Source organism: Pseudorasbora parva, chromosome 13 (genome assembly GCF_024679245.1).
Source record: "Pseudorasbora parva isolate DD20220531a chromosome 13, ASM2467924v1, whole genome shotgun sequence".
Taxonomy (NCBI): Eukaryota; Metazoa; Chordata; class Actinopteri; order Cypriniformes; family Gobionidae; genus Pseudorasbora; species Pseudorasbora parva.
The window spans coordinates 16,656,355-16,671,233 of NC_090184.1; the positions used below are offsets into that span (position 1 = coordinate 16,656,355).

Sequence of the window (14,879 nt, forward strand, 5' to 3'; positions counted from 1 at the left end):
AGACACTGTGACACCTGTCTCGGCTATTGCCGTGCAGCTGCACTGCGCTTTACATAGATACCTTTATTAACCCTTATATGCATGGGCGAGGCTAGCCCAATTTTAGGGGTGCTTCAGCACCCCTAAAAAGGAGCTCAGCACCCCTAAAACTTGGAGTAAAAAATTGGGTTATTTACATTTTTGTTAGTCTTTTACATGGTTAAATAATTTTCAAAACATACTCCGTAGTTTGTGGTTTAAAATATGTGTTAAGGAGGAAAATGAAAACATCCCCGCATAGCAAATGGTGTCATCCTCTTCTCTTCTTCTACTTCTCCTCTGTACCTGCACCGCTAAGCACGACCGTCATCCAGCACTAAACACACGCAGAGTGAGAACCCGTGATGTAACGTTAGTGTTGTGATCGGTTGAAAGCTGTGTCAGACACTTCTTTCCTTTTACCTAGAGTTGATCCGATTTCGAAACCATATCGGTGAGTACTGGAGTCAGTATTCTGAATCACCATGGTGGTACACCTATAATAAGTGTTTATTCTCTGACTATTTTAGTCCGGCGGGACGCCGCCGCTGTGGAGTAGCACAGGACCTGAGTGACTCGTCCATAGTCATAAACGGAGAGAAGTAACGCCGGTTACAATTTTCTTCCGCAAGACGCATGCAGTTTCTGTTTATTAAATGCTAGATCGTGAAACAAAAACAGAAGCGCGACAAATAAACTGTGTACCTGTGTAGTGCGTACGTGTGTCTCTGTTGAAGTTTATCGTTAATTTGATACTCATTTTAACAATCGAGAGTCATGTAAACATGACGTCACGTGCATCTTTTCTGGTTAGTCGTCATGGAAACATGAAGCCCTGGCGTTTGGAGTGAAAAAACTCAAGCTTCTCTTGTGAAATCAATTTGTAATTTAAAAAGTTTCTAAGCCCAATAATAATAATAAAGACATTTAAAATGACGCCTCTGTGTGCCTTTTGATCATATCCTTTGAATCTGTAAATGGTCTCATGGTCTCATTTTTGTGACATGACAGACTGACCTCAACTCTCCTGCCTACAATATATTTGTGTATGATTGTCAGTTCAAAGGGAAAGAGAGGGAGATGGCGAAGGAGAAAGGGAAAGGGAGAGCATGCAGGAAGAATCAGGTGAGGAAACAACAGTAACTACTCCTGTTTATGTGTGTGTACTCCTATACAAACTTATTGGCATTAAGTAGCCTATATTACAATTTTATTTTATTTTTACATTATTTTACACCACATATTTTTATAATAAAGTAGGAGGAAAACAACAGGGAGAGTCCATAAGGGGTGAGAGGGAATTGACTAGTGAAAGAAATGAAGAGACTGAGGGAGTGCAACATTGAGAGCACCAAGCAAAAGTAGCAGAGACAGAAGAGAGCTGTTCAGACTTAGGGGATAAGGACACGGGTCCAGTTAAAACTGTCTCTCATACTCAGGTGGGCACACAAAAAAGAGCCTTTCAAGAACAGTGGTACAAAAGTTTCAGATGGCTGGAATACTCAGCTAGATAAAATGCTGCTTTCTGCTTTCCTTGTAGGCATGGGCGAGGTTAGCCCCTTTTTAGGGGTGCTTCAGTAAAAACTTGAAGTAAGAAATTTTGTTATTTAAAATTTTAGTCTTTTACACGGTTAAATAATGTCCAAAACATACTCCGTAGTTTTTGGTTTAAAATGTATGTGTTAAGGAGGAAAATTAAAACATCCCTGCATAGCAAATGGTGTCATCCTCTTCTCTTCTCTAGGGTACGTGTGTCTCTAGGTTGGTGGCAGTGGGGCTCATTTGGTGCTCAGCACCCCTAAAGCTCTGACCCTAGAATCGCCCCTGCTTATATGCATGACTGTTTCGCCAAACATTCTTACATATTCGGGTCGTTAACGACCCGGATCTATATTTAACATGGATAGACCTCTACCTGTCGTCATAATATATAAAACTCCTGATTTAACACTTACAGAAGAATAAAATAAAACCTATTTCGTTATCTTTTGGAGCTTGGAAGGATTCAGTTTGAGCAGATGTTTAATACCATCATCATCTGTCCTCGCCAGAGTTTGTTTACCAGTATATTCAGCATCTGCCTCATATTCGCGATCTCGAGCATACACTCTAAAAACTAATACTATGATTTACTCAATTTTTTTGGTGAAACATTTTTACACTAAAAAAATTGAGTAAATTTTAAAGCAGTGAAATCAATTATAGACACCATAAGAACTGAGTAAATGTAAGTAAAAAAATTAAGTAGATCTGAGTAACTGCATTTGTTACATTAACAAATTGAATTGAGTAGAAAAAAATGGGTAAAAAGCATTTTAAAAACCAATATTTATGACTAATATGAACTGTTTTTATTTATGAGTATTACTAACTTGTATAGTATAACTTTAATTTCCTCTAAACCTTTGTAAAATACTCCACAGTCCACACAAACACACTTACACATGACATGGCCTTTATTGTCGACGAGTACAGCAATAATGTTACAGCATATATTACTGTTTTGACATGTAAAGAATAACAGTTATTTTACAACATTTAAACTCATGTAACAAACATTTTAGAAGTAAAAATTAAACATTTAAAAGTAATTCAAGTGTAATCAACCGGTCTGTTATCCCATTTCCACTGTATCAGCGCTGTTTCTCGAGCCTGAGATGGACTAACGTTAGCGGTCTGCAGGTGGACTTTGAACTTGAGACCGCTGTCCTGCGTTTCATTCGTAGCTGAAAGATGCTGCGAGCCGCCAGACTCCATAACCTGACAATAAACAAACAGTGCCCAGTTTTAATAAGATTTTATCATCCAAATTCATTATATTCATTATCTTTACGAATAAAGTTGTGTGTTTTGAGCAACACAGCAGGCGTTTCAAAGACCAACGCCACACGTTAACTTAAGGTGACTCACACTGTCCCTGTATGTTGTTTTGAATTAAATAAAATGCCTTTTAGCACAGTAATGATTATATAAATAATAATTTAAAAAAACATACAAACCTGAATTTCACAGAGGAAATGCCCCAATTCTGCCACGCTGAGAAGAAGAAACTGCTCTGGTGACTGAGGAGAATTCAAATATCCGCCCTCACTCAACCGTCGAGCTGTCGTGGCGTCAGAGGGTGGGGGAGGGGTGCATTTTTTTAATCGAGTAAACTTACTCAATTTCTTCAGTGTGTGTTAAATATGAATAATCTTGATTTTATTTAAGTAATATTTGTGGTTCTTGAAACAGATCGGTTTAATTCTCCATTCTCAAATATTTTGAAATAAATTTCGCAAATGTATTAAGTATATTTAAAATAAATAATTGGTAATTTGAATACTAAATTATTTTAGTGAAAAAAACTTAAATATAACTTTAAATTTTAGACAAAATTAACTGTTGGATTTTTAGTCAATTATTTTGGTATGTTTAACTAAAACCATCAAGTAAATTATATTGATAGATTTTATTAAGTTAATAAAGTTAAAGGGGGGGGTGAAATGCTGTTTCATGCATACTGAGCTTTTTACACTGTTAAAAACTTGGATTCCAATCCTAAACATAGACAAAGTTTCAAAAACTAATGTTGGACGTTTGATGGAGTATTTCTGTGTCAAAAATACTCCTTCCGGTTTCTCACAAGTTTCGGCGAGTTTTTTTCGAGTATGGGTCTACTTGACGTTAATAGAGCGGAAGGTCCTTGTATGGGCCGTACGGGCTCTTCTCCCGGTAGGGTGAGCGTGCGCGTGACTAGAGCACGGCGTAAACAGTCTCTCAGATGCAGATCCAGTCGTCCGTGAACACTTATGTGGCGCCGCGCTTCTCTTTATTCCTATGGGTGACGTCGAGCGACTTCAACGCTTCAGCACAGCGTTCCGGGAAGGCAGCGCTGCATTTGAACCGATTTGAACGCAGAAATGACGGGAAGCTTCACAACATCGTTTCAGTTGCGTCTCAAAATGGATTTACACGCCACTGCTGTCAGGACTTTACCAAATCATACCAAAGAAGTGTGTTTTTGACGGAGCAGTCCCAGCGATAAAGCTTCAGTCCTGCTTTGGAAGCAGCTGGTGAGTTAACTTAAACTGCTTCAAATGTCTCTGCTTTTGGCTACGGACGCATGAGTAAACATTAGTAAACGACACGATCGCGTGCTTCGTTATTCAAATGCCCTAACGGTTACTCCATTGTTGTTCTCTGTATAACGTTACAGTATTCTGACGTGCAAAACCGTTTTGCTTGCTACTTCTAAGGTCTAGTCGCATACAATAGTCCATAAACCGAATCATGTCCTCATACACTGCGAGTAAACACACAGAAATGTGGAGAGGCCATTAAATACAGTAACTTACATACCACAGAGACGGACGTCCTGATGTTGCCGTTTCTCCTGTTCAATTTATTTCTCCCTCAGATTTGATTCTGGATCATTATTTGTATTAGCTGAGATAGCGATGGGTTTGTCCACGCTTGAGGACGTCACCGCTTTGCGCGCTTGTCATTGTTTAGCTCCGCCCACACGATACGCCTCCAGGCGCTCTGTTTTTTCCGGAAAGACTCGGTACAGCCTATATTTCTTTTATAAATATGATAAAACTAAAGACATTTCGGAGATATGAAGGATGCAATACTACTCTATAGGTACTCAAGATTGACATGAGATTGACTGAAACTGGGTGTTTCACCCCCCCTTTAATTATTACTGTGATATTTACTAAGCCACTGAATTATTTTTTAGAGTGTATGCTACAAACTCTTTTTCAACGTCTTCAAAATCAATATTTTGATCACTGTCCGCTTCTTGACCACATCCATCATCAGAGACAGTGAAACTAATATTTGATTGCAGGGCCGTTTCTAGCCTTTCTGGCACCCTAGGCAAGATTCATAGATTCAAGATTCAAAGAAAATTTTGATTTCTATGATCTACATATGTGTATTTTAAGATGTTCTGAAGGCCAACAAATTAGATAACAATAGCTTGAAAACCATGTCACTCGGCGCCGCTGCGGATTGAAGAACACACTAACACAAAGACTAAAAGACGGGACGAAGCCGTAGCCGAAGTCTCACGCCAGTTTCATATGTTTTAAAGGTTAATCACATATTTTTTTAGGGGGGGCTGATGCATAAGTTCATAAAAAAGGGCCTAGTGAAGCCCATGGTTATGACAATATTAGTATTAGCGTACTTGATCAATTTACACTAAACAGCTATCTCTGATGTAATGGTTTTTTTTTTTTTCAAATTAACTGCTATAATGTTGTTCTGCACCTGAAATGAGCATGGCGTGTGGTCCGTCCAGTACTAATATTCAGTGTAATGTTTTGCTCAACGTTATAGAGAGACCAGCTTAGTAGCACTGCATGAAAAGTGGGATTTTCGTCCCCGTAAACGGCCGGAAATCTCCCTGATTTTCGACAATTAACGTCAGTTTACAGCCTGTGAACGTCGCGTTCGTCTGTGCCACATATTGACGGAAACGAACCATGACGTATGTGGAGCTTGCGGAGGCATGCTGGCGCCGGCGCGAATGGCTCTAATTAGCATATGAATAGCAGCTCTGGGCGGCGCCTTGCCGGAATGGCTTGAATTTCCTCACTCAGTATTGGTTGAAACTACTACATTGAAACAAGAAATATCACTCGTGATTGGTTGGCAGATCTGTTACTATTGGTCAACCTGGGTAATAAATTAATAAATTTAAACCCCCAAATTATAATAATTTTACACACATATATAAAATTATGATTTGCATATTAATTTTTAATTGTATATATTCATATTCATGTGATATGCTATTATGTTTTATATTCATGTCATTGTTATCCTATGGACTACGCTATTATAACCATCAAGGACATTCATTTATTGAGGAAAGGAAAATATGCCAGGGACGTGCAGTTTATTCAAAGAAAGAGCTTTATTAGAACAAACACAAACACACAACCAAATGCAAAACGTGTGAGATCTGCCCACACAACAATAGGAAGCTCACGAGAAGCCCAAAATCCTACAGCACCATGAAGTCTCTGTTTTCCGCTTCAGAGCTGTAGGTAACTAGCGCCATTCTGTCTGTTTTAAGTCCATTTTTCAGACGTCTGTCGTGCGTTGCCCTGTTCTTTGGAATCGCCTCTAATCTCGATTGCAGCGTGGCACAGAGCTCGGCGAGCTCCTGGCTGGTCAAACAGTCCATCCAGACACCGCGCGAACGATGCCGTCTTCCTCATCAGACATCAGGTCTATGGTAGCGCACTTCCAAAGGCCCACCTCATCCTCAGCTAACACACTCTTACTTGCTTGTAGCAGCTGTAAAAACAAACAATAAAGACAATCAGTATTGCGCGATGTACTGCGTAAAATGCACCTGAAAAATAGTCACACTGACCAAAAACGGATCTAATCTAATAAATCTTACCCTCTTTCTTCTCAATCGACTCCGAGCTGAACTCTTCACAGCTTCTGCGTGCGATGCAAGAACTGGATGTTTGTACCTCCTGCGTACTGTCTCTATGTCTTACATGCAGCTGGAAAACAATTACATGAGTGTTATGACGAAGTTGTGAAGACGGCGTGCTGCTTCCTATAAAATGACCAGAAAAAGAAAACACTTTTATAAAGCAACTTACATTTGTTCTTTTACAGGGCTAATTTCAGCTTGTGCTACTTAAAAAGCTTTGCTTTAGGTTACTTTAGCTTAGATAACAGTCTTACCGCAATCTTAGGACTGGTCTTCTCTTAGGCACTCGTCTTCTCTTCTTAAAGTTAGTATCTTCCACACAGTTTTTCGACTCCAAAGCAAGCAACCTATCGTCTATGGACAGCAACCTGGAGATTACGTCTTCTTCTTCTTCTTCTTCTTCAAGTTTATTGGCGGTTGACAAACAACGAAATGGTGTATTACCGCCACCGACTGGTATGGAGTGTGGAACAAAATGACATGCTCTCCTTTATATTCTATTCCATAAATTGGTCACTTTTAGATATTGAAAAAGGCAATTATAGCATTCATTTCCTGATTTACTTTGTAAAATATCTCCCAATATAAATCGCATTTTTATTCTTTCTAGATTTTGTATTAAAACCCTTCTTTCAGTCTCATATTTCTGACAGTATATAATAACATGTTCCACGGTTTCTTCTTGCCCACAAAATTCACACTTTCCTGTATCATGTTTATTCATTTTATAAAGTGTGCTGTTTAGACTTGTGTGTCCAAATCTCATCCTTGATATTATCATCTCTTCTCTTCTATTTTTCCCTGCACTTCTCATCTCTCCTACTTTCCTTTGAATCCTGTAAAACCATCGACCTTTCTTCTCCTGATCCCACTGTTTTTGCCATCTTTCCTTCAACCTTTTCTTAATAATACTCTTGATTTCATTCTTACTCAGATTAACTGATAAACTAATGTCTTTGTTTTTAATGGCGTCCTTTGCTTCCTTGTCTGCTAATTCATTTCCTTGAACACCAACATGAGCCGGAACCCATAAAAAAACCACTGTGATACCCATCATTTGAATTCTGTATAATGTTTGTTGTATTTCTAATAAAATGTCTGGTCTACTTTCTGAGTGACTATAATGCAAGCTGGCCAAAGATGAACTTGAATCTGAACAAATGATTGATTTCATAGGTCTTATCTCCTCTATCCACTGTGTTGCTAATAATATTGCTATCATTTCCCCTGTATAAACAGATAATTCATCACTGATCCTTTTCCCTACAGATAATTGAAACTCTGGCACAATGAATGCTACTCCTATTTTATTATCTGAACTCCTTGATGCATCCGTGTATATCTGAACATAGTTGTAATACTCATTAATATATGTCTGCACATTATATGAATTATATTCCATATCCTTATTTTTCTTTTCTAAAAAGGTAAAATCTACAGTAGTTTCTCCTAGTAACCAAGGTTTTATTACTGGTAGTGGTACAGTCGGACTGACGTTTAACTGATCAATTTTAAGTTCTGTTGCTTTCTGTTTCACTGTCCATCCAAAGCTTTTCGTTTTCCTCCTCTCTTTTTCCCAACATGGCTTTAACACTTCTAACGTAGGATGCTCTTCACTATGACCTTGTAAATTAGCCCAGTAACTCACTGATAACTGTACCCGTCTCATTTCTAATAACATTTCTCCCATTTCTACCTGTAGCGCTGCAATCGGTGTTGTTTTTATAGCTCCTGTACATAATCTCAATACCTGATGCTGTATACAATCTAGCTTTCTAAGCGACGATTCTGCTGCTGATCCATACACCACACAACCATAATCTAAGCGAGATCTAATCAACCCATTATATATCGCCTTTAATGCTATCCTATCCGCCCCCCATTCACTACCAACTAAACACCTCATTATATTTATTACTTTCTTACAGTTATCTACTATTTTCTGAATATGCATCGCCCATGTAATTCTTTCATCAAACCACAACCCTAAAAATTTAAAATATTTAACTCTTTCTAGTTCTTGGTTATATAATTTTAATTTTACCTTACCTTCAATTTTTTTCCTTGTAAAAAACATTACCTTTGACTTATCAACCGAAAATTTAAAACCCCATTTATAAGACCATTCTTCAATTATTATAATAGCCTCCTGTACTTTTTTTACTATAAAATCAATGTTCCTTCCCCTTTTCCAAATAGCCCCATCGTCAGCAAAAAGTGAAATCCCCAACCCATTCTCCAAATCCTCAAATACATCATTTATCATTATAGAAAATAATAAAGGGCTTACTATACTTCCTTGTGGAGTTCCATTTTCAATCACAAACCTTTCTGAATAACAATTTCCTATCCTAACTTTTATTGCTCTCCCTACTAAAAAATTCTTGATCCATCTATACATATTCCCTTTGATACCTAATTTGCATAATTGTATTAACAGACCTTCTCGCCACATTATATCGTATGCTTTCTCTATATCAAAAAAGACAGCCACTACACTCTCTCTGTTTATTTGTGCCTTTCTTATTTCATGTTCTAAACACACTGCTGGATCCAGAGTATTTCTCCCTCTTCTAAAGCCACTCTGATATCTAGAAAGATATTTTTTATTTTCCACATAATACATTAACCTTTCATTTATCATTTTTTCCATTATTTTACAGATACTAGAGGTCAAAGCAATTGGTCTATAATTCCCTGGATTTGTGCAGTCTTTCCCTGGTTTGCGTATTGGAACTATCACCGCATCCTTCCAACTTCGTGGTAACTTCCCTTCTTCCCAAATTTTATTATACATTCTTAATAATATCTCCTTGGATGATTCACTAAGATGATTTATCATTATATAGCAAATCTGATCCATTCCTGGTGCAGATTTCTTGTTTTTCCTGAGGGATCGATTTAACTCTGTCTTGGTAAACGCCATGTTTAATTGGTCATTACTATACTCCTCATTCTGTAATATCTCTTTATACTGCTCTAACGTACTTTCCCGTCCTCTTTTTCCTTCTTCACTAATATTGTTTGCATTATGAACTTTAACAAAAAAGTTTGCCAACATTTCTGCTTTCTCCTCATCTTTTACAGCTATTTTTTCTCCATCACTTAAAATTGGATACCCATATTCTCTTCTTATCCCATTCATCCTTTTTATCATTCCCCATATTTGATCAATTCCAGTTTCCCTTCCCACAGTGTTACAAAACTTCCTCCAATAAGCCTTTTTTGTATTTTTAATAATTCTCCTTACATTTGCTTGCATCCTTTTATATTCAATAAAATTCTGAAAACTGTGATTATTTTTCAAAACTTTAAATGCTTTATTTCGAGTTTTAATTGCATTTTCACAATCCTTTGTCCACCATGGTACAATCTTCTTCTTTTTCCTGTCTCCTTTCTTCGGGATAGACTGAATTGCTGCTAATATTATTGCATTACAAACAGCACTATTAACATTATCAATATCTTCTTTAATCTCAATTTTATTTAATTCTTGTTCACTAATATATTTAAATTTCTCCCAATCTGCTTTTTCAAATAACCATCTATCCACTCCTTCTGTATTACATTCTTCTATACTTAAATTTACTTCAACTATTATAGGGTAATGATCGCTTCCTACAGTAGTTCCTCTAATGACTTCCCATAAACATACACCTGCAAGTGAATTTGAAACCAGTGTAAGATCAATGGCTGACTCTTTACCTGTTCTGACATTAATCCTTGTGCCCCTTCCATCATTTAAACATACCAGATCTCTTATCTCCATTAATTCTTCAATCACTTTCCCATTCCCATCATTACAATTATCCCACAATGTGCTATGTGCATTAAAATCTCCACAACATACAATTTTTCCTTCTAAATGTACAATAAGTTCATCCATTATCTCTATTGATAATCTTTTACAAGGATTATAAAAATTAATAACTTTAATATTTCCTTCTTTTACAAAAACTTCTATTATTATAAATTCCAACTCCTTTCCTTTCCCAATAATCCTATATTTTAATCCTTGTTTTACAAATATTACACATCCTCCCCCTACACTATCCTCCTCCCTATCTCTCCGAATATCATTATAACCTTTAATATTAAAATCTAATACTGGCTTGAGCCAGGTTTCCTGAACACATATAATTTCTGGTTTCTTTTTAAGCCCTTTTATAAATCCTTTAAACTCTTGCCCATTAGCTAGCAAACTTCTTGCATTCCATTGTACAATATTCAAGTTGTCTTATCACCTGCTCCTCCTAGCTTTCCCACCACTTCCAGTCTTTTATTAATATCTTCCCACGATATATTTTTTATTCCCAAAAACCTTTCAGCTCCTTTCACAATTATTTTAATTTTCTCTGTTTTGTGTTTGACTTGATCTGAACAATTAATAACATAAGCAATGAACAAAATCAGCTTGTCTACTGTTAGCGCTGTACTGGTTTCCTCTGTTTGATCAACCTCTTCTCTCAAGATGTGTTTGTCTTTATCATTGTCACTGTTTCTCCTTTGCTCTTGTACCTCCTTCACTGCCTCTGCATAACTGATGTTGTTTACGGCTTTCACTTTCTCAATTTCCACAGCCCTCTTTCTTACATCACATCCACTGAATGTTACTCTATGATGTCCACCACAATTACAACACTTATCCTGTGCATCCTCTCCACAGTTTTCAATTCTATGGTCACCTCCACACCTGGGGCATCTCTGTTTTCCTTTGCACACAGCTGCTATATGTCCATATCTCTGACATTTATAACAGCGAAGTGGTGGAGGTATATATGGCCTCACTGAGAAACTCATATATCCAATTTTGACCTTTCCTGGGAGCATAGCTTCCTGAAACTACCTGGAGATTACTAAAGTTAACTGCTCGTTAAAATCGGCAGCAAACTGAGCAAGCTGACGAGATAGCCCACTGATTGCATTCAGCTGTTTCTTCCTGCCGGTGTTACGGATCAACTGGGGATCATGTTATCTGGGGACGGGCGCGTGCACGCAGCTAGTTTTACCTGGATTTACAGCAGATGTTAGACGAGGACAGATTCGTCACAGCGGATTTTCCACTGAACAGATTTAAAACGCTTTCCACATTATTGGTAAATGTTTGCATAATATCAGGCTCTGTGTTTTCCTCTGTCGCTGCTTTGCTGTATGTTTCAAACGCAGTTTAAGGGAATTTTTTAATGTGGTTTCATTTCACAACACAGACCACGGCCACATTTTGTTACATTCTTTTCGATGAAAGTCGTATCCAATGACAATTACATTAAATAAATTACATTGTGTCGTATTAGTATCGGAATTTTTATTTTATTTTTAATAACTATTGTTTTTGTAATTTGCTTAGGGTATTTTTTTAAATTATATATATCCTAACTAAAATAACTCATAGCCTGTCATATTACCTTTCTCATATTAGCCTATTATATTCTATTATAATCTATTATATTGCCCACCCCTTGCCCACCTGCACATCCCAGCTGATATACAAGATTTGGGGGGTCATTCTGCATTTGAAAGTTTGAAAGGGTTTTAAATCTTCTAAATAAAGTAAAATGATTCAAAATCAAGTAATTTATATATGCCAAAGTCAACTTTAAACATATACGATGTAATTTCCAAACAGCAAAATTGTGGCCAGTGAAAATGCTGAGTGGCTAGTAACTTTGGAAAACCACTAGCCACGGTGGCCGGTGAGCAAAAAAGTTAATGTCAACCCCTGTATGTATATATATATATATATATATATATATATATATATATATATATATATATATATATATATATACACACACACACACATACATACATACATACATACATACATACATACATATATATATATATATATATATATATATATATATATATATATATATATATATATATATATATATATATATATATATATACACATGTATGTATATGTAGTGCCGTTAAAATTAATTTGCGTTAACACGTTAATTTTGACAGGCAATGATATATGATATATAAAGTTTGCTGATGTATGACGCCGCTTATTAGCAGGAGACCGCAATGATTGGTAAAAGTTGCGGTGATTGGTCAAAATTGCGAGTCGCACTGAATTCACGGGGACTGATTGCAAATGACACACAATAAATAATCTAGAATACTTTCATCAAATATATAAATTCAAGCTTAAGTTTAAGATTTTACAATTAGGCTATACTGAGCCTGATCTATCTAAGAGATTTTCTTAGAAGGAAGTTAATACCTTTTAAATGTCACATGGGTTAAAACTCCTGCTACCCTGATTTGCATTTGTATAGCTCACAGCATGTTCATTTACATGTTAAAGCCTCCCTTGGAGTTAAGGGAAGGGGGGTCTTGGGGGGGACAACTGCCAAGCAAGGCCCACGTCAATTTCTGACAATTCACGGCAGTTTTCGGTGTCGCCTGCAAACTGCCGTGTACAGTCGTAAACCTGATCTTCCACGACAATCTACAGTGCCGCTTACTGACGAAAATCCCACTTTTCATGCAGTGTAGAGAACAAGTAACCAATAAGTAGACTAACATAGCTGTATATATAAATAAATATATTTCGCTTTCTTTTTTATATTTCCTCTTTTTTCTTTTTACGATACTGAGCCCCTGATGGCTTTGAGCTTATCATGATGATGAAACTAAAGCACGCTGTAACGAGTAGAAATATAGTGTGGCCCCTTTAAGAGTTGCGCGCGCTCCTTGCAAACGAAGTCTGCATTTCGTGTATGTGCGCACTGAGTCTTGAGCTCCCATATGTGGGGATTATTTTCTGTTTTCTGTTGCTAACTGTAACGACCCTGAGTGTTTCTCTCTACCCATTGGTGGCAGACTGTGGGAGTTTCTGAGTCACACCCTCTTCTTAATTGATAATTTGTAGATTAGGGTATTTAAGTGCTCTTCGTTTTCATTTGAGTTAGCACTCTCTGTGGGATAGTTTCTCACGGGAGTGGCTCTTTGCTTTTCATTTAGTTTCTTTCTTGTACCTTTCTTATATCATGTAGCTTTAATATTTTGTTTATATCTTTGTTTCTTTAGTTCCCTAGACTTATGTTTGTTATTTGTAATTATTGTTATATTTGTTAATACCAATAAATATAATTTACTTTGATTAAACGTTGGTGTTTGATCCCTCTTTTATGTTGCGACTTAAACCGAGCTGGTCGTAACATAAAATTGGAGGCTCGTCCTGAATTGCTGCATGTGTAAGTAAGTGTATATTGTTTTAGTGTTCACTTGTGTAAATGAGAAGACTTCAGTTATTTAGAGTGTCCTCAGCTGGGTTTACAATCCTTCCATCGAGGCACTGTTTGTTATTTTGTTTGTTGTTTTGCCTTTCTTATTTTTGAAGGTTATTCTGGGCGGAGGTTTTAAATCTCTGTCGGGGGTACGCTTCGGGCTTTTGGTTTAAATGTACCAATTGTCTTGAGTTTAGCGTTTAAATGCTGCCTCGAGTCCGGTACACCTTTGAAGATCAGGTAGGTTTAGTTAGTTTTGTTTCTAGTTAGGAACTGAAGTCTCTCATTTTCATTTAAGGTGACACTTTGTTGCTTTTCATGTCCGTGTTGTTTGTTTATGCCTGCTAAGAGTATGAAGATGTGAGAACGATTCGTGGTAAGTTTTCATCTATCTTGTAACTAGGCGGGTTTACAACAGGAGCGTGTTATGCTGTGACGATCCCTGGTGAAGTGGCTTATGGGATTTGTAGTCTAAACGCTGTAGTTTATAGTGGTGTCAGTCACGCATGCGTGTGTTTTGGTGTTGTTTAGCATCAGTCTAACTCCCGTTTAAGCAAAAATGTCTTCGGTAGTCGAAGATTTCTTTGTGTTTCCTTCAGAAGTATTACTGGAGAGATGCACAAAGGAAGAGTTGTTACAGATTGCTGAGCGTTTTGATGTGGAGTTGACCAGTAATGATAAAAAGCTTAAAGAAACTCTGACGAACACTGTGAAATGCGCACTTTTTGAACGTGGTGTTTTAGAGGTAAGAGCTCAAGTTACTGATCCTGAAGAGTCTTTGTCTCCTTGTCATGATACTGACAGAAATGTAAAGTTTAGCGAGATGTCTTTACAAGAAAAGCAGTTATGTGTTGATGCTGATAAGCTTCGTGCCGAGCGAGATGCTTGTGCTTTGAAAGAGAGAGAGTTTGAGAGAGATGTTGAAGTAAAGAAATTACAACAGCAGTTTGAGATGCGAAAGTTGGAGTTAGAGTTTGAGAGAGAGAAGGATGAAAGGCAGTTTCAGTTGAGGAAACTTGAGTTGGAGCTGAAGGCAAAACCAGTTGAAACTCCACTCTCCGTGCCATCGACTGAACCAGTCTCGACTTCATCTGTGTTTGATGTTTTTAGAAACATTAGGATGGTACCGCCGTTTTCTGAAAGGGAGGTAGATAAATATTTTTCTCATTTTG

General features: G+C 37.2%; 1 long non-coding RNA gene across 1 annotated transcript; it reads right to left on the reverse strand.

The window, feature by feature from the left end:
* Nucleotides 1-5,822: 5,822 nt before the first annotated feature.
* LOC137038601 (uncharacterized) lies at nt 5,823-11,882 on the reverse strand. The gene is made up of 4 exons (XR_010897524.1): nt 11,310-11,882; nt 6,718-6,831; nt 6,422-6,530; nt 5,823-6,312 (listed from the first exon to the last, which is right to left on the reverse strand). It is a non-coding gene; the product is annotated as an uncharacterized lncRNA (long non-coding RNA).
* Nucleotides 11,883-14,879: the final 2,997 nt, after the last annotated feature.